Here is a 15,407-nt window from a genome sequence, read left to right as displayed (position 1 = left end):
ACACAAATGAGCAACAGTCCTCCTGCCTGTGTTCAGACGCTGGTAGTGTGGACTGTGCAAGTCCTGGCACCCAGGTTCAAATTCCTGACCTGACTTTATAAAACAGGATTACTTAGAATTTCTCAAACTCACTTAGTGAATGGGGATAACAATAATGACACTAAGTGACAGGTTATTCTAAGACTTGACACTCTGTCTGTAAGCATTGAAACCTCAGGGATTTTTGTTAGGAGTACCTGCTGGAGATAAAAAGTTAAATATGATTGCTTTCTACTTTTAAAGATTTCAGTCGCAAGGGTAAGAAGATGATTAACAAATATAATTTTAACATAGAGTCATAAGTGCTAAACTTGGGTATGTAGAGGTTGTTGGTGTAGGCTGAAATGCACCTTTCATGATAAGCTATTAAATATCTCAGTAGCTTCTCAAAGTATTTTTTCCACCCTCAAGATGGTGATAATCTGTTATTCTTTTCAAGGTTTGATAAGATACATTGATTTAGATATTTTTGGTAATGTGTGCACATAGATATAAATATGTGTGCATATTTAATCCATTTTCAATTCATGCAATTAATCCAAATAGAAATATTTTAGTACCATGTCACTAAACCTCTTCATGAGCACTGAATAATCAAAATTTAACTATAAAATCTTCAAATCTTTAATCTGATGGTACTTAAAATTTCTCATATCGGAAATCTTTTAATAAACATGTAAATTAATTTAAATCAATTACTTTTTTAAAAATATTTATTTATCTATTTGAAAGAGTTACACAGAGAGAGGAGAGAGAGAGAGAGAGAAAGAGAGAGAGAGGTCTTCCATCCACTGGTTCACTCCCGAATTAGATGCAATGGCCAGAGCTGCACCAATCCAAAGCCAGGAGCCAGGAGCTTCTTCCAGGTCTCCCACGCAGGTGCAGTGGCCCAAGGACTTGGGCCATCTTCTACTGCTTTCCCAGGCCATAGCAGAGAGCTAGATTGGAAGTGGAGCAGCAGGGACTCGAACCAGCACCCATATGGGATGCTGGCGCTACAGGCAGCAGCTTTACCCGCTATGCCACAGCGCCGGCCCCTCAGTTACTTTCTAAACTATTGCTGGGAGTAGACATTTGGTACAACAGTTAGAAAGATGCTTGGGATGTCTGCATCCACAGTGGAAACCTGGTTCGAGGCCCGGCTCCTCTGCTTCTGCTCGAGTTTGCTGTTGTTGTGTGCCCTCAGAGGCAGCAGACAAGAACTCGGCCCTGCCACCTCCACTCACAGATCGAGTCGACCTTCTCACATCAGCCTGGACCAACCCTGGCTGCTGCAGCCATTCAGCAAGTGAACCAACAGATGGAAGACCTGTCTCTGTCTCCCTGCCTTTCAAATAAAATGAAAAAAATAAATAAATAAATAAAATAAACAACTATTCCTTACTGCTTTTCAGGGGTGAAAAATATCTCAGCCATACCTACAGTTTAATCTTCTTCCAGGAGAAACTATTATTTTTCATCTTCAGTATAATGATGATCTGTTACTTTTTTAAGCTCACTTCAAATACTTATACGAAGGGGTGTGTATATAAACACACATATATTCTTTATGTTTTGCTAGTATTTCTAATTATCTTCAGGTACAAGGAGAGACAGACTTAGCAATTTGTGGCATTTGAAGAAAACCTTTTAGTCAATAATTATTTTCCAGTTTAGAGGCTCTTGTAACTCCATTTTCTGTCAGCTGTTCAGTTTTATCTTTCAAAGCAGTTTTAATTGCTTTTGCTTCCTTCACATTTGAATTTCATCACATAAAATTTTTATATCAAGTTTTATCAATACTAGGCAACGCCACCAGGCAGGGTAAAGATTATGAGTATGTATCAATGAGTATACCCATTCCTTTAATTCTCTTCACTAATTATTTATGGTTAGGTTATTAAAAACAATTGACTCTGAATTATTGATACTGATGAACTATAACAGCATGAAAATCCAACATGAGAGATCCTTGGGAAATAGAGAAAGATTTAGAAGCGGCTCCGGATGGCAGTGAGGGTCCAGAGAACCTCCCAGTGGGGCCCCGCGCACTGAGCTGAGCAGCCAAGGGCGGCCATCACTCACAGACACAGGTGCCTGTGCTGGCCAGGCCTCGTTGGTGTAAACTAGCTTCTCTCTCCACTCAGAGCAATCAGCTGACCCTGCCTTCCCAAATAGACCTCGTTTAAAATAATCTCTTTCTCGTCTCTCCTTCGACCAGTTCTCTAGTGCTTCCACATCGACCGCAGCACAGGGAACATGTCCAGGGAACGTGCCCCCCGCTTGCCTGCTCCCCGAGCTTCTCCGGGACCTGTGTGGATCCTGGGTCATTCCCGGTCGCCATACAACTTGCTCATCAGTCCCACATTCCTTCTGGCAAGGGCCGAGACACTAGGCCCCTGAAGCACTGTTCACACAGACAGCTTACGCCCTGCCAGATACCCCTTACGCACCTGGCAAGGTGCCAGCTAGGGCCGTCTCCAACCTCCCCACACTGTCTTTACCTTTCTTGGGTAACAGGTGACTTTGCCCTCTATGTTCCTGAGAAGACAGACATGTGCAACTCCTATCTCGGGGTTTCACACTTTCTATTCTCACCTCCTGCCCTCCCTAGTCTCATCCAATGACCTGTCCCTATGTCACCTGGGAAACAAAAGGCATCCGCGCGGAGGAGTGTTTCCTCAGCTTCCTTTCTCCTCTCCCAGTGCCTTTCTGGTGGAGGTGATGCCGCCTCTGTGTGCTCTGAACGCCGCTCCCTTCGCACAGCTGTTAGAGGGACCTCCCTCCAACAGTCAGCCTTCAGCCACTCTGTCCTCCCTCATGCTGCTTCCTGCTTTCTCTGAACAGTAAACCCGCCAATCCTTTCCATCGCAAAGCAAAGCAAAACAAAAGCCAAAATGTTTTCCCTTCACTTGATGGCCCACTGCATTTCAACTCTATATTGACTAGTCTCTCACCAGCAGAAGACTAAGCTCTTTTTTTTTTTTTTTAACATTTTTTTAATTTGACAGGTAGAGTTATAAACAGTGAGAGAGAGAGACAGAGAGAAAGGTCTTTCTTCCGTTGGTCCACTCCCCAAATGGCTGCTACAGCCGGTGCTGCGCCAATCTGAAGCCAGGAGCCAGGTGCTTTCTCCTGGTCTCCCATGCGGGTGCAGGGGCCCAAGCACTTGGGCCATCCTCCACTGCCTTCCTGGGCCACAGCAGAGAGCTGGACTGGAAGAGGAGCAACCGGGACTAGAACCCGGTGCCCATATGGGATGCTGGCACCGCAGACAGAGGATTAACCAAGTGAGCCACGGCACCGGCCCCAGAAGACTAAGCTCTTGAGAGCAGGGACTGACTGTGCTTTGCTGCATCTCATGGCACATAGTAGGTGTTCAACAATTATGTGCTGAATGAATGAATGGTGGGATGTATGGAAATGTGCTGTGGAAAGGTCTTTGGACTTGAGAGAGAACATGAGCTTCTAGTCTCAGCCTCACCATCCGCTAGTGGCGCAGCCAGTGCCTAACCTACTGGTTTCAACTGGGAAACGAGAAAGTCCCACCCTACTCCTGCCAGTTCTGTCTCTGGACTACCTTCCAATATTAATGTGCTGTGACTCCAGAACCTCATGGCATGAAGTGGCTTTGTGTCCGACATGCTGGAAACCTCTACAGAAAGCGGCAGGGTTTCCATCTCCACTGACTCAAGAGGACATGCACTTCAATGCACGGATTTTATTTAGGAAAATTCTAACAAGGTTAGGCCCTGGCATATGTTGTTAACAGAAACTTCTCGTGTCTCACTGAATAAAGGTTAGAGTGTTTGAAATCTTATTTCCTTTATGTTTTCTCAATTTGCTAAGTCTTCAAGCTATAATTCCCACATATACCTATAATGCCTTTCAAATAAAGAAAGGAAAAGGAAAAAAATGTGTCATCAGGTAGTGCTGACCCTTAGAGACTAAGACAGGAGGAGCTAATGGTCAGAGGGAAAGGCAAAGAGAGATGGACCGGGGTGGCGGCCCGTGCCGGGGGAGCTGACGTCAGTCGGCACACGACTCTGCAGATGAACGTTTTTAAGTTAAAGCCAAGGATGACTGGTGGTGCCGATGAGACTGAGTGTAGAAGTTAAGTTCTGGTAGTGAAAGATAAAGCACAAAGATATCTCACTAACACAGGAAGGCAGGGTGGGTGTTTAAATTAGTGGTTAGGATGCCCGCGTCCCAGCTCAGAATGCCTGGGTTTTAGCCCCAGCTCCACTCCCGATCCCAGCTTCCTGATGCTGCACACCCTAGGAGGCAGTGGTGGTGGCTCAAGCAGTTGGATCCCCGCCATCCATGTGCAAGACTTCGTTCCCAGCTCCCAGGTTCAGCCTGGCCCAGCCCCAGCCATTGTGGGCATGTAGAAGGAGCAAACCAGTAAATGAGATATTTCTCTCTCTCAAATAAACAGAAGAAATAAAAGAAAAGAGAAGGGGCCGGTGCTGCGGCACAGCAGCCTGTGGTGCCAACAGTGCCTCTGTGGTGCCTGCATCCCGGGTCGAGTCCCAGCTGCTCCATCTCTGACCAGCTCTCTGCTGTGGCCTGGGAAAGCAGCGGAAGATGGCCCAAGTCCTTGGGCCCCTGCACCCGCGGAGGAGACCCTAAAGAAGCTCCTGGCTCCTGGCTTCAGATCGGCCCAGCTCCGGCCACTGCTGCCATTTGGGGAGTGAACCAGCAGATGGAAAAGCTCTCTCTGTCTCTGTCTCTGTAACTCTCTCTTAACTCTGCCTTTCAAATAAATAAATATCAAAGGGAGGGGAGGGGAGGGGAGGGGAGGGGAGGGGAGGGGAGGGGAGGGGAGGGAAGGGAAGGGAAGGGAAGGGAAGGGAAGGGAAGGGAAGGGAAGGGAAGGGAAGGGAAGGGAAGGGAAGGGAAGGGAAGGGAAGGGAAGGGAAGGGAAGGGAAAGAAAAAGAAAAAGGAAAAGGAAAAGGAAAAGGAAAAGAAGGAAAGGGGAAAGGTCTATAACAGCTATAGTACCCAACCTCAAGGGGATCAGAGCTAAAACCAGCAGACTCACTGGCAGTTCTGAAAACCTGGTTGTCCTGACTGCTCCTGACACACGGGCGAGCTTTCGGAACAGCACACGGAACAAATACTTACTGAAAACCAAGCGCCAGCTTAGAGCTTAGAGAGTGGACTAGAGCAAGACAAAAGCCAATGCATGACTTAAAGTGGAAGTCTTACAGCTACTCATAATGACTTTATTTTTATATGAAGAGTTTGACATCATTATTTTAGGCCAGTAGTTGCATATTTCTCTTCTTTCTAATCTTTGTACCACAAATTCAGCTCAATCATTCAAAATGTCACTCATTTCAATTATATAGTAGAGATCTTAAAGAAACTAGAATAGCCTTTAACTAATTTAGTAAGTTTCAGGGAATGAATTGCAGATGGAATTATTTTTTACTTGTACTTTCAATTTGCTTTATTACAGTCTTACTTTGAACACTGTATCCACATTTAATGTATGCAAAGCACATTTTCAGATATCAGAAACACAATGCAGAAATATGCAAACACTGCGTATTTAAGCTGCACTGACATGACGTTTCTACATTGTTTAAAATTTTAACTTCATAATTACCCACAGTTAATGGTTTGTTGCTCATCTTTTTCTAAACTTGTCCTTCAAAATTTTATGGTAGCCAGCATTTAAAGAAAGTATAACAGCACTTCCCAAGAAAGATAAATGCCACTGACTGAAAATCATAGTTTTAATACTGTATGAAATAACAGGTATTTTAAAGTTCAAAAAGTACAGTACATGAAAATGAGAAATCAACCCAAAGTGTAAATATTTATACTTTATATGATAGTTATGATTCATCATAAAAAATCACAAAATAATAACATTTTCCTAAAACTTATTTATGTGACTACTATGAAAGAAACAATGGTACTTTTTTTTTTTTTTTTTTTTTGACAGGCAGAGTGGACAGTGAGAGAGAGAGACAGAGAGAAAGGTCTTCCTTTGCCGTTGGTTCACCCTCCAATGGCTGCCGCGGCCGGCGCACCGCGCTGATCGGATGGCAGGAGCCAGGTGCTTCTCCTGGTCTCCCATGGGGTGCAGGGCCCAAGGACTTGGGCCATCCTCCACTGCACTCCCTGGCCACAGCAGAGAGCTGGCCTGGAAGAGGGGCAACCGGGACAGAATCCGGCGCCCCGACTGGGACTAGAACCCGGTGTGCTGGTGCCGCAAGGCGGAGGATTAGCCTAGTGAGCCGCGGCGCTGGCAACAATGGTATTAACATCACAAGTTTTATTATGTTCAAGAGAAAATCATTTTTTTGTTTGTACTAAATATACCCATCTAATTCCTTTGTCAAACAAGTTAAACATTCCTTTTGGGTTACCCAGTTGGCATAGGGCAAATTTTAATGAGATGAGGACTACTTTACTGAGGTAAAAAATTACTAAATCCTAATTACTTGACTATCTACTAAATTAATTATTATGTTACTACCATTAGAAATAATATTAATGTTATGTCCGTGAAAAACAAAACTAAGGAGAATGAACAAAATATTTTTAGAGAATTAACTATACAGGAACAGTTACCCCATTTATTTTACAGGTTTATTACACAGCAAGGCATAACACCACATAGAGAAGGGAAAACAACAGCAATGTCAAATCAGTGTTATTGTTATCTTTGAAGATTTATTTTCAACAGAATTTGTTTGAAGTAATTCATGTTTATTGTAAAAAATTTTAAATGATCATCATACATACATGAAGTGAGATCACCCATGTCCTGTCCTTTGCTCAAAGTATACTGTCAACTATTTCATAAATATTTTCCAAAAATAATTGCAATGTGAATGTATGTGTACACACATTTTTTACAAAAATGAGATCACACTATGAATAATTACGCTGCAACTTGCTACATGCATCTAACAATATATCTTAGCTTTTCATATCATTATCTATAAAGCTCCCTTTTTAATAGCTTGTGTAATATTCCTTCTTAGATATAATAATGTAATTTATTTGAAAAATTCCATATTGAAAGGTAATACAGTCATCTTTTTCCAATTTTTCACTACCATTAACAAGAATCAGTAAAATCTTTCTATTTGTTTATAGAAACTTCTGCTTAACTTATACTAGAGAATTTTCTGGGCCAGGAATATATTTAAAATTTTGTCACAAACTGCTAAATGGCCCTCCAAAAGTTTTCTGCCACTATTAGTAACAGCAGGAATATCTGCTTCCTCTTCATACTCTCCACCACAAAGTCTATCAGTCTTTTCACTCTCTGCTTATTTGATAGTAATTTAACTTGAGCTTCTATAAGTATGTTTTAGATTAAATCTACTATAGTCAATTTACAACCTTTCTAACTTTATAATTAAATATTCCAATATTAATTTTTAGTACTCCCCTGATTTTATATGAAAGACAAAAGAAATTATTTGGCAAAAAGATGTTGCCAAAGGTACATATTTTATTGTAAAAAAATCACTGTAAAATTTTAGGAAACAGAGCCAAATATGAATAAAAAGAAATTATTTATACCATCACTCAAAAATTTAAAAATAAACAATTTATTCCATGCATTTATTTTATGTACATGTATTGTTTTTCTCAAAATGTAACCATGCCATATGAAATGTAATGCTTGCTTTGTTAATTAAAGATATCAGGAATTAGTTCCTGCACTATTGTAAGGGTAGTCAGGCACCACAAGGCAATGTTTTGGTCAACTAGGGATGACGTATGAAACTGCAGCCCCATAGGCTGACACTGCTCCATGATGTCGGAGCTGTCCTGTTTTGTTGATCAATAAAGCACACTCTAGGGGTCGTGTTGTGTCCTGGGTTAAACTGCTGTCTGTGACGCTGGCATCCCACATGCACGCTGGTTCCTGCCCTGGCTGCTCCACTTCCCATCCAGCTCCCTGCTAACAGCCTGGGAAAAGCCATGTTCTAAGGAAGGCAGGTGTCACCTACAATGATGAGGCTATGTGGCCAAGAGTAGAAGATGACCCAAACGCCTGGGCCGCTGCCATCCGCCTGGGAGACCTGGATGAAGCTCCTGGCTCCTGGCTCTGGCCTGACCCAGCCCTTGTTGTTGGGGAGTGAAACAGTGGAGGAAAATTCTCTCTCTCTCTTTCTCTCTCTCCCCCTGTCTTTGTGACTTCCCCCTTCTCTGTAATGTTTTCATTCAAATAAATAAATCTTTTAAAAAAAAGCATTCTGATGTTCACACAACAAAACTGTCTGACCACACATTTTTCTGAATCCTCATTTGGAAGCAACACATGACTGCATTCTTAAAAAATAATAAGTTTTCAAGCTCATATATTTCTTCATTCAACTGTGACAACTAGGTATTTACTTCTGATTTTTCATTATTACAAACAATGCCAAAAAGCACCTTTGATTATATTTGCCAGTATTTTCTAGGTTAAACAGATTCCTAAAAGTGGTCAGAACAGGCTCCTTATTCTAAAATAATGAGCCACGTGTTTGTGATATAAAGCCCTCAGGTGTCCACCCGCGGCCACATACAGCCCCATTATTGTAGGTGACACCTGCCTTCCTTAGGGCATGGCACACCAGATGCAGTTTTGAGCTCTTGGCTTCAGCCTGGCCCAGTCCTGACTGTGGCAGGCATCTGGAGAGTAAACTAGCAGATGGAAGATCGCGATAGCTCTCTCTCACTCCCTGCCCCCCTCTGTGTCAGTCTGCCTTTCAAGAAAATGAAAATAAACTGTTTTTAAAAAGCATTGATCAATAAAGCCAATACCTGGTAATTTTCAAGGACATATAAAACAGACAACTCTTTGGCCTAACGAATTTCAAAAAGAAAGAGAATAAGTCTTTCAAATCCATATAATATACAATAAATTTAATATGAATAAATGTGAAAAAATAAAAATGGAAAGTTTCTAGGAAAATTAATTACCAGAACTAATATAGAAGAAAACCAGTGAGATTACTATCTTAAAAAAAAAAAAAAAAACTGAAAAGATGGTCAAAGATCCACCCTTTTAAAAGGCACCATAGGGGCCAGAACTGTGGCGTAGCGCGTAAAGCCACTGTTGCAGTGCCAGCATCCCACATGGGCGCCGGTTTGAGTCCTGGCTGCTCCACTTCCGATGCAGCTCTCTGCTGTGGCCTGGGAAAGCAGTGGATGATGGCCCAAGTCCTTGGGCCCCTGCACCCACATGGAAATCCCAAAGAAGTTTCAGGCTCCTGGCTTCAGATGGGCCCAGCTCCGGCCATCGCGGGCATTTGGGGTATGAACTAGTGCATGGAAGATCTCTCTCTTTCTGTGCATGTCTGTAACTCTGCCTTTCAAATAAATAAATAAATCTTAAACAAAATAAAAAGGCACCAGGCTCAGGTCATTTTAGGTGAATTATAGCAAACTCTCAAAGAATAGGTAAATTCTATGTTACATAAACTATTCAGGAACATGGGGAAAGTCACTCAGTTTATTTTATGAGTCCGGCATAGGGTTTCTCAAATTCATCACTCCTGACATTTTGGATAAAATCGCTGAGGCTAGAGAAGAGGCTGTGCTGTGAACTGGATGGCTTAGCGTAATCCTGACGTCCAAGCCACACTCAAAGGAGAGAACCACAGGTTATTTATGCTTCCAAACTCAGATTCAAAAGACCAGATACAATATTGGTATTTATTACAATAAATTCCAAGCAGAATTTATTCCAGAAATACGGGGCTATTTTGTAAGAGAATATTCTAAGGAGGCAATTAATTCATTAACATATTTAAAGAGAAAAAATCATGACTGTTAATTATTAGAGAAAAGGATTTGATACAATGCAAAACATGTTCATGGTAAGACTCTTACAAACTGTAAACAGAAGTTTTCTTTAATATAAAAAACAAAATCTATCAGAAACCAATGGTAAACTTCTTATCTAATGATGCTAGATAATCCCAAGTAAAGCCAAAGATTTGTATTATGTACAGCAGTATCTCAAGAAAAAAGCAATATACAATATATATGGATTGGTAAGAAAAACATTAAACCACCTCTAGTTGCAGATTTTTAAACTGTCTATAAGAAAATCCAACAAAATCAACTGGCAAACCACTGGCTGTACAGGATGTCAGCAGAGGTCAAATACAAGATCAACACCAAAACCAATTATATACATCAGCAATAATCAATTAGAAAAACTTTAACAGAAATAAATCCCATTCAAAATAACAGCTAAAAATGCTTGCTACACAGGCCTTTTAAGAAAAAGTACAAATAGGGGCCAGTGCCATGGCATAGCCGGTAAAGCCCCCATCTGCCATGCGGGTATCCCGTATGGGGGCCAGCTGAGTCCTGGCTGCTCCACTGCCAGTCCAGCTCTCTGCTATGGCCCAAGTGCTTGAGTCCTTGCACTCGCGTGGGAGGCCTGGAAAAAGCTCCTGCCTCCTGGTTTCGGAGTGGCTCCGCTCTGGCCATTGCCACCATTTGGGCAGTGAAGCAGTGGATGGAAGAGCTCTCTCTCTGTCTCCCACTCTCTCTGTGGCTCTGCTCGCAAAGAAACACATAAAATATTTATTAAAAAAAAAAATACATATAATTTTACTGAAGGATACAAAGAACAAATATATTTTGACTCTCTAAGGGAAGATTTGGTATTTTGAAGATGTTATTTTTCCTCAAATTAATTTTTGTTTAAAGATGTATTTGTGTATATAAAAGGCAAAGTGACAGAGAAAAACACAGAGAGAGAGAGAGAGAGAGACAAAGAGAGAGCGATTGCCCATCTGCTGGTTCACTCCTCCAATGGCTGCAATGGCAGGGGCTTGGCCAAGTCAAAGCCAGCAGCCAGGAGCTTCCTCTGGGTCTCCCATGCGGGCGCAGGGGCCCAAGGACACGGGCCATCCCCTACTGCTTTCCCAGGCCATAGCAGAGAGCTGGATCAGAAATGGAGCAGCCGGGACTCACACTGGTACCCACATGGGATGCTGGCACTGCAGGCGGCAGCCTTACCTGCTATGCCACAGCACCGGCTCCGGAAATATTACTGATATCATACTAACCATAATTAGCTTCCAAATTAACCTTCTCTTGAATGCTAAATTTTAAGAAATGAGTTTTTGTTAAGCAGAGAAATACTCCCAACCAGCTATCCATTTTTTTATTAGACTTTCTGGAGAAATGAAAGGGCTTTCTAGGAAGTGGAGGGGAGGATTAGAATGCTGCCAGTCACTCCGGCGGAAGAGACCCTGGGCGGTCCGACTGGGAGTGCGTCTTTACTGAAATAACCGGAGGCCAAAGGCCAGAAAGCAGAGGACCCTTCTCTACAAGGCTTCTGCCCCAGGGGTGTCGTCGGAGGCCCTCTGCAGGAACAAAGGACCAGAGGGGCAGCCCCGCCTCCCCAGGGGCTCTGCAGCAAGGCCCTGGCTTTCTCCCCGCTGCAGTACAATCACCGCTCCTCCGTTCTCACTTACCCTGTACCCTGTGCGGTTCCAGAGACAGCAGCACCAACCACTCTCCTGGGAAGATCAAGTCGCATGTCCCACAAATTGAGAGCTTAAGAAAAAAATCTACTGTTCTTTCAGCAATTCTGCTTGAGCTCTCAAATAATGATTCACAAGAACAGATTTTTAACCTCATAGCCATTCACTTTTTATTCTTATGTGGAAAGATTAATAAAAAGAAAGGCTGTGCCTAATTATCTGATTAAAAGGCAAAGGAAAAAGAACTACTACCATTTTTAAATAGTACAATATAAGAAATTAGAAGAATAATGGTCCTTTACAGCAGAACTTAAAACTTCTGTGGCTGCAAAGAACAACTACAGACTCAAAGGGAAGAAGCCAGAATGTATGCCATTTATACACTAGCCAAGTGCAAGGCAAAACCAAAGAAAAGACAGGAAAGTTAAAAGCAGTTGTAAGAAAACAATCTACTATTAAGTTGTAGTCCAAAATTTTCTACATAAGTCAACTGTTTGCAACCCCCAATTCATTCAGCCATGAAAAGTATAATATAAACCATCTCATACTCTCAGATCCAGAAAAGTCTATTTAATTCCTAGTGGAGCTAAAACAGTGTACACAGATAACATTAGACAGGAAAGCTACTGTTGAAATATTGGTAATTAAACCAAGTATAAAACTATTTGAATTTAGTAAAAAATAACTTTCAAAACGTTTGTGTTTATGCTCCGTCTCAATGTAGGCCTGAAGAAAAACAATGCTGACAGAGAATGAAGATTTGAAACCTCCTCCTGCAGAGATTCGGAAGGGTCCTCTGGACCCTGAGGGGCTGGGAGAGCTGGGGGCGGAGCCGGCTCTGTGGCCTCCTGCTTGCTTCTCCTTCCCTCTGCTGCAACCACTTCCTCTTCTACCCAAATCCTGCCCTGTTCAGTGTTCGATTTAGACCTGCTTGTTTTAATTCTTTCTTATATATATTTTAAGAGGCAGAGAGACAGTGAGAGAGACAGAGGGAGCTCCCCTCATCTGCAGGTTCACCCCTGTGAACTCTGCAATGACCGGGGTAGGGCCGGGTTAAAACGTGGAGCCTGGAATACAATCCGGGTCTCTCAGGAGAGACTGGACCTAACAGAGACTGCTCTAATAGACTGGCCGGTGGTGGCAGAAGCCCAGTTACCCGCGTCATCATCACGCCTCCTGGGGTCTGCATCAACAGAAAGCTGGAATCAGGAGCCCGAGCTGGGCACAGAACCCAGTCACCCTGCCGGGGCATGTGGGCTTCATAACTGCTAGCTCAGTGGCCACCCCCACCTGAAACCCTTCTGCAGAGCCAGAGCCAGAGCCCGCCTCAGTGGAAAAGGACCTTGACCAGACTAGAAGTCTGCTGCTGCTCCACGTTCACGCCACTCCTGCAGTGATTACCGTTTGCCGACCAGCACGTTCCCGTTCCTGCTGAGTTATCTCTGGGCTAACAAAGTGGTCTGGTGTGAGGGTGGATGAGAGCAGAATGAAACAGGCAAGAGGATTAGAGAAGGGTTCTGAGAGCAAGAGAGAGGAGGGAAGGCACAGAGGATGAGCGTCAGCCTGCAGGGAATGCAAGGACCTGACGGCAAATGATGGGCCAGAAAGGACACCTGGAACCAGGAGCTCAGGGCCTACAAATTTACTTCGGACGGAGAAAGAAAGGGAAACGGGGTGGCTACATGGATGCCGCTGATGTTAGCAGTTAGCCTGCATACATAGTCAGCAACTGTTTATTGAGTACCTACTCCACATACAGAGGGTACCACTGAGGAGCCAAAGGGTATCGGGAAATGCTTCTGCAGCAGGAATCTACAGTTCAGCGGAAGAGACAACACACTAACTGTAATAAACCCAGAATATATAGAGAACTGAGAGTGATGTGGTACTTCAAGAGCACAAAGGGAGAGAGGGAGCATCCATGCATTCAAAATACATTTATGGGGATGCTAAACAGGAGTTAGGAAATGTCCCAGGTGCTGTGAATATGAAATAAAACAGACAAAACATTTCGGCCCTAGTGATACGTGCAATAAGTCACAACAACACAAATTGTAAAACACATGGCATGTGAGATAGCCAAGTGGAAATACTATGGACAAAATTAAGCAGGAAAAGTGAACACCAATGCCGTGTGTATGTGCCTGTGTGATTTGAAACAGGACGATGGGGCAAACCTCGCTGGGAAGATGATTTTCAGTTAGGACCTGAAGAAGCAGAGACTAAGAATTGCAGCTATCTGCAGGAAGAGTGTTCCTCTGCTTGGAACACTAGGACGCACAGGAATGTGCCTGGTACAGGAGCAGTAAGAAGGCAGGGTGACTGAGCAGCATGACACGGGAGGAAATGGTTGGGAAAAAGGTAGCAGGGAACGAGTGGTCACCTCACACATTCACTTGTGAGCCACGGTGTCAATGTAAGCTTTGATTCTACATGAGCTCAATGACACTACAACACCTAACTGCTAGTAGTTAAATCAAGCTAGAGATGACGGTGGTTTGGACCAAAGCAACAGCAGCACAAGGCGGTTGACAAGCAGGCAGAGGTTGGGCGTGTCTTGAAGGGGAGCTGTAGGATGCTCTAATAGATTGGATGTAAGTACAAGAGGAAAAAAGGAAATATGTCAATCAGTTCAGGCCATCCCAACAGGCAACACTGAGCGATGGCTTAAGCCACAGAAATTTATTTTCTAACAGTTCTGGATCAAGTGGTCAGCAGGTTCGCTTCTTTCCTGGCCCCTCTCCGTGGCTTGTACCTGGCCGTCCTCTCCCTATGTCTGCCTGTGATCGTTTTTTCTCTGTGTGTGTATGTATCCTACTCTTCTCGTCTAAGGACATCAATCAGATTAGACTAGGACCCACTCCAACGACCTCACTAAATCTTAATGATCTCTTTAAAGGCTGTATCTCCCAATACAGCCACATTCTGAGGCACCAGGGGTTAACACTTCAGCATGAGAATTTTGAGGGGACACAATTCAGCCTGTAACAGGTGGTCATTTAGCCTGAAGAGACAGAGAGCCATCTGGGCTCACTGCTGTATGACAGGAGGGCTTCTGATGCATGAAGGAGACCTCAGAAGCAGAAATCCTAACACAAAAGACTGAGTGCTTATTGCGTGGAAGACACCACACAAAGCACTTTACGCACATAACTCATTTAATCCTTACAATATCCTTATAATGTCAGAATTAGCATCTCCACTTACAAATCTGGAAGCTGAAGTTTTACAAAGTTACACAACTCACCCAAAGTCACACAGTTAGCAAAGTGTAATAAAAGCAATTTGAATCTAAACACTCTGATGGCAGCAGCCACTCCCTTAACGATGGTCTATACCATTTGTGCCAGGGAAAGCCAAGAGTTGAAGGCATAAAACCCCAAATGTAATCAAAACTGACCCTAAGTATGAGGTCGTCAAGAGATCAAGTTCAACTGGAGTGAACTTCTTTTACAGAGGTAGGTAGGGATCCCAAAGGTGATTAGGCTGTTCATGCAATTCAAGTTACCCGGAACAGATCTCAACTATAAAATTATTTTACTTTAATTCTAAAACCTAGAAACAACCTAAATGTGGTCAAGTCAGAAAATTAATCAAGTAGGGTCCAGCGCTGTGGTGTAGTAGGCTAAGCCTCCACCTGCAGAACCGGCCTCCCATATGGGCATGGGTTCATGTCCTGGAGGCTCCACTTCTGATCCAGCCCTCTGCTATGGCCTGGGAAAGCAGTAGAAGATGGCCCAAGTCCTTTGGCCCCTGTACCCCGTGGGAGACCCAGAGGAAGCTCCTGGCTCCTGGCTTCAGATAAGCTCAGCTCAGGCCATTGCGGCCAAATGAGGAGTGAACCAGCAGATGGAAGATCTTTCTCTCTGTCTCTCCCTCTCTCTGTCTGTAACTCTACCTTTCAAATAAATAAATAAAAT

General features: G+C 43.4%; 1 protein-coding gene across 2 annotated transcripts in view; it reads right to left on the bottom strand.

Moving 5' to 3' along the window:
* The window catches only part of PLCL2 (phospholipase C like 2), a 195,977-nt gene that overhangs the window by 114,687 nt on the left and 65,883 nt on the right, over positions 1 to 15,407 (bottom strand). The window lies entirely within an intron of this gene.

Source organism: Oryctolagus cuniculus, chromosome 4, assembly GCF_051225735.1.
Source record: "Oryctolagus cuniculus isolate XC-2025 breed Fujian yellow rabbit chromosome 4, ASM5122573v1, whole genome shotgun sequence".
Classification (NCBI taxonomy): domain Eukaryota; kingdom Metazoa; phylum Chordata; class Mammalia; order Lagomorpha; family Leporidae; genus Oryctolagus; species Oryctolagus cuniculus.
Note: the sequence above shows the minus strand (reverse complement) of the source record. Positions and strands in the feature narration are given on the sequence as shown.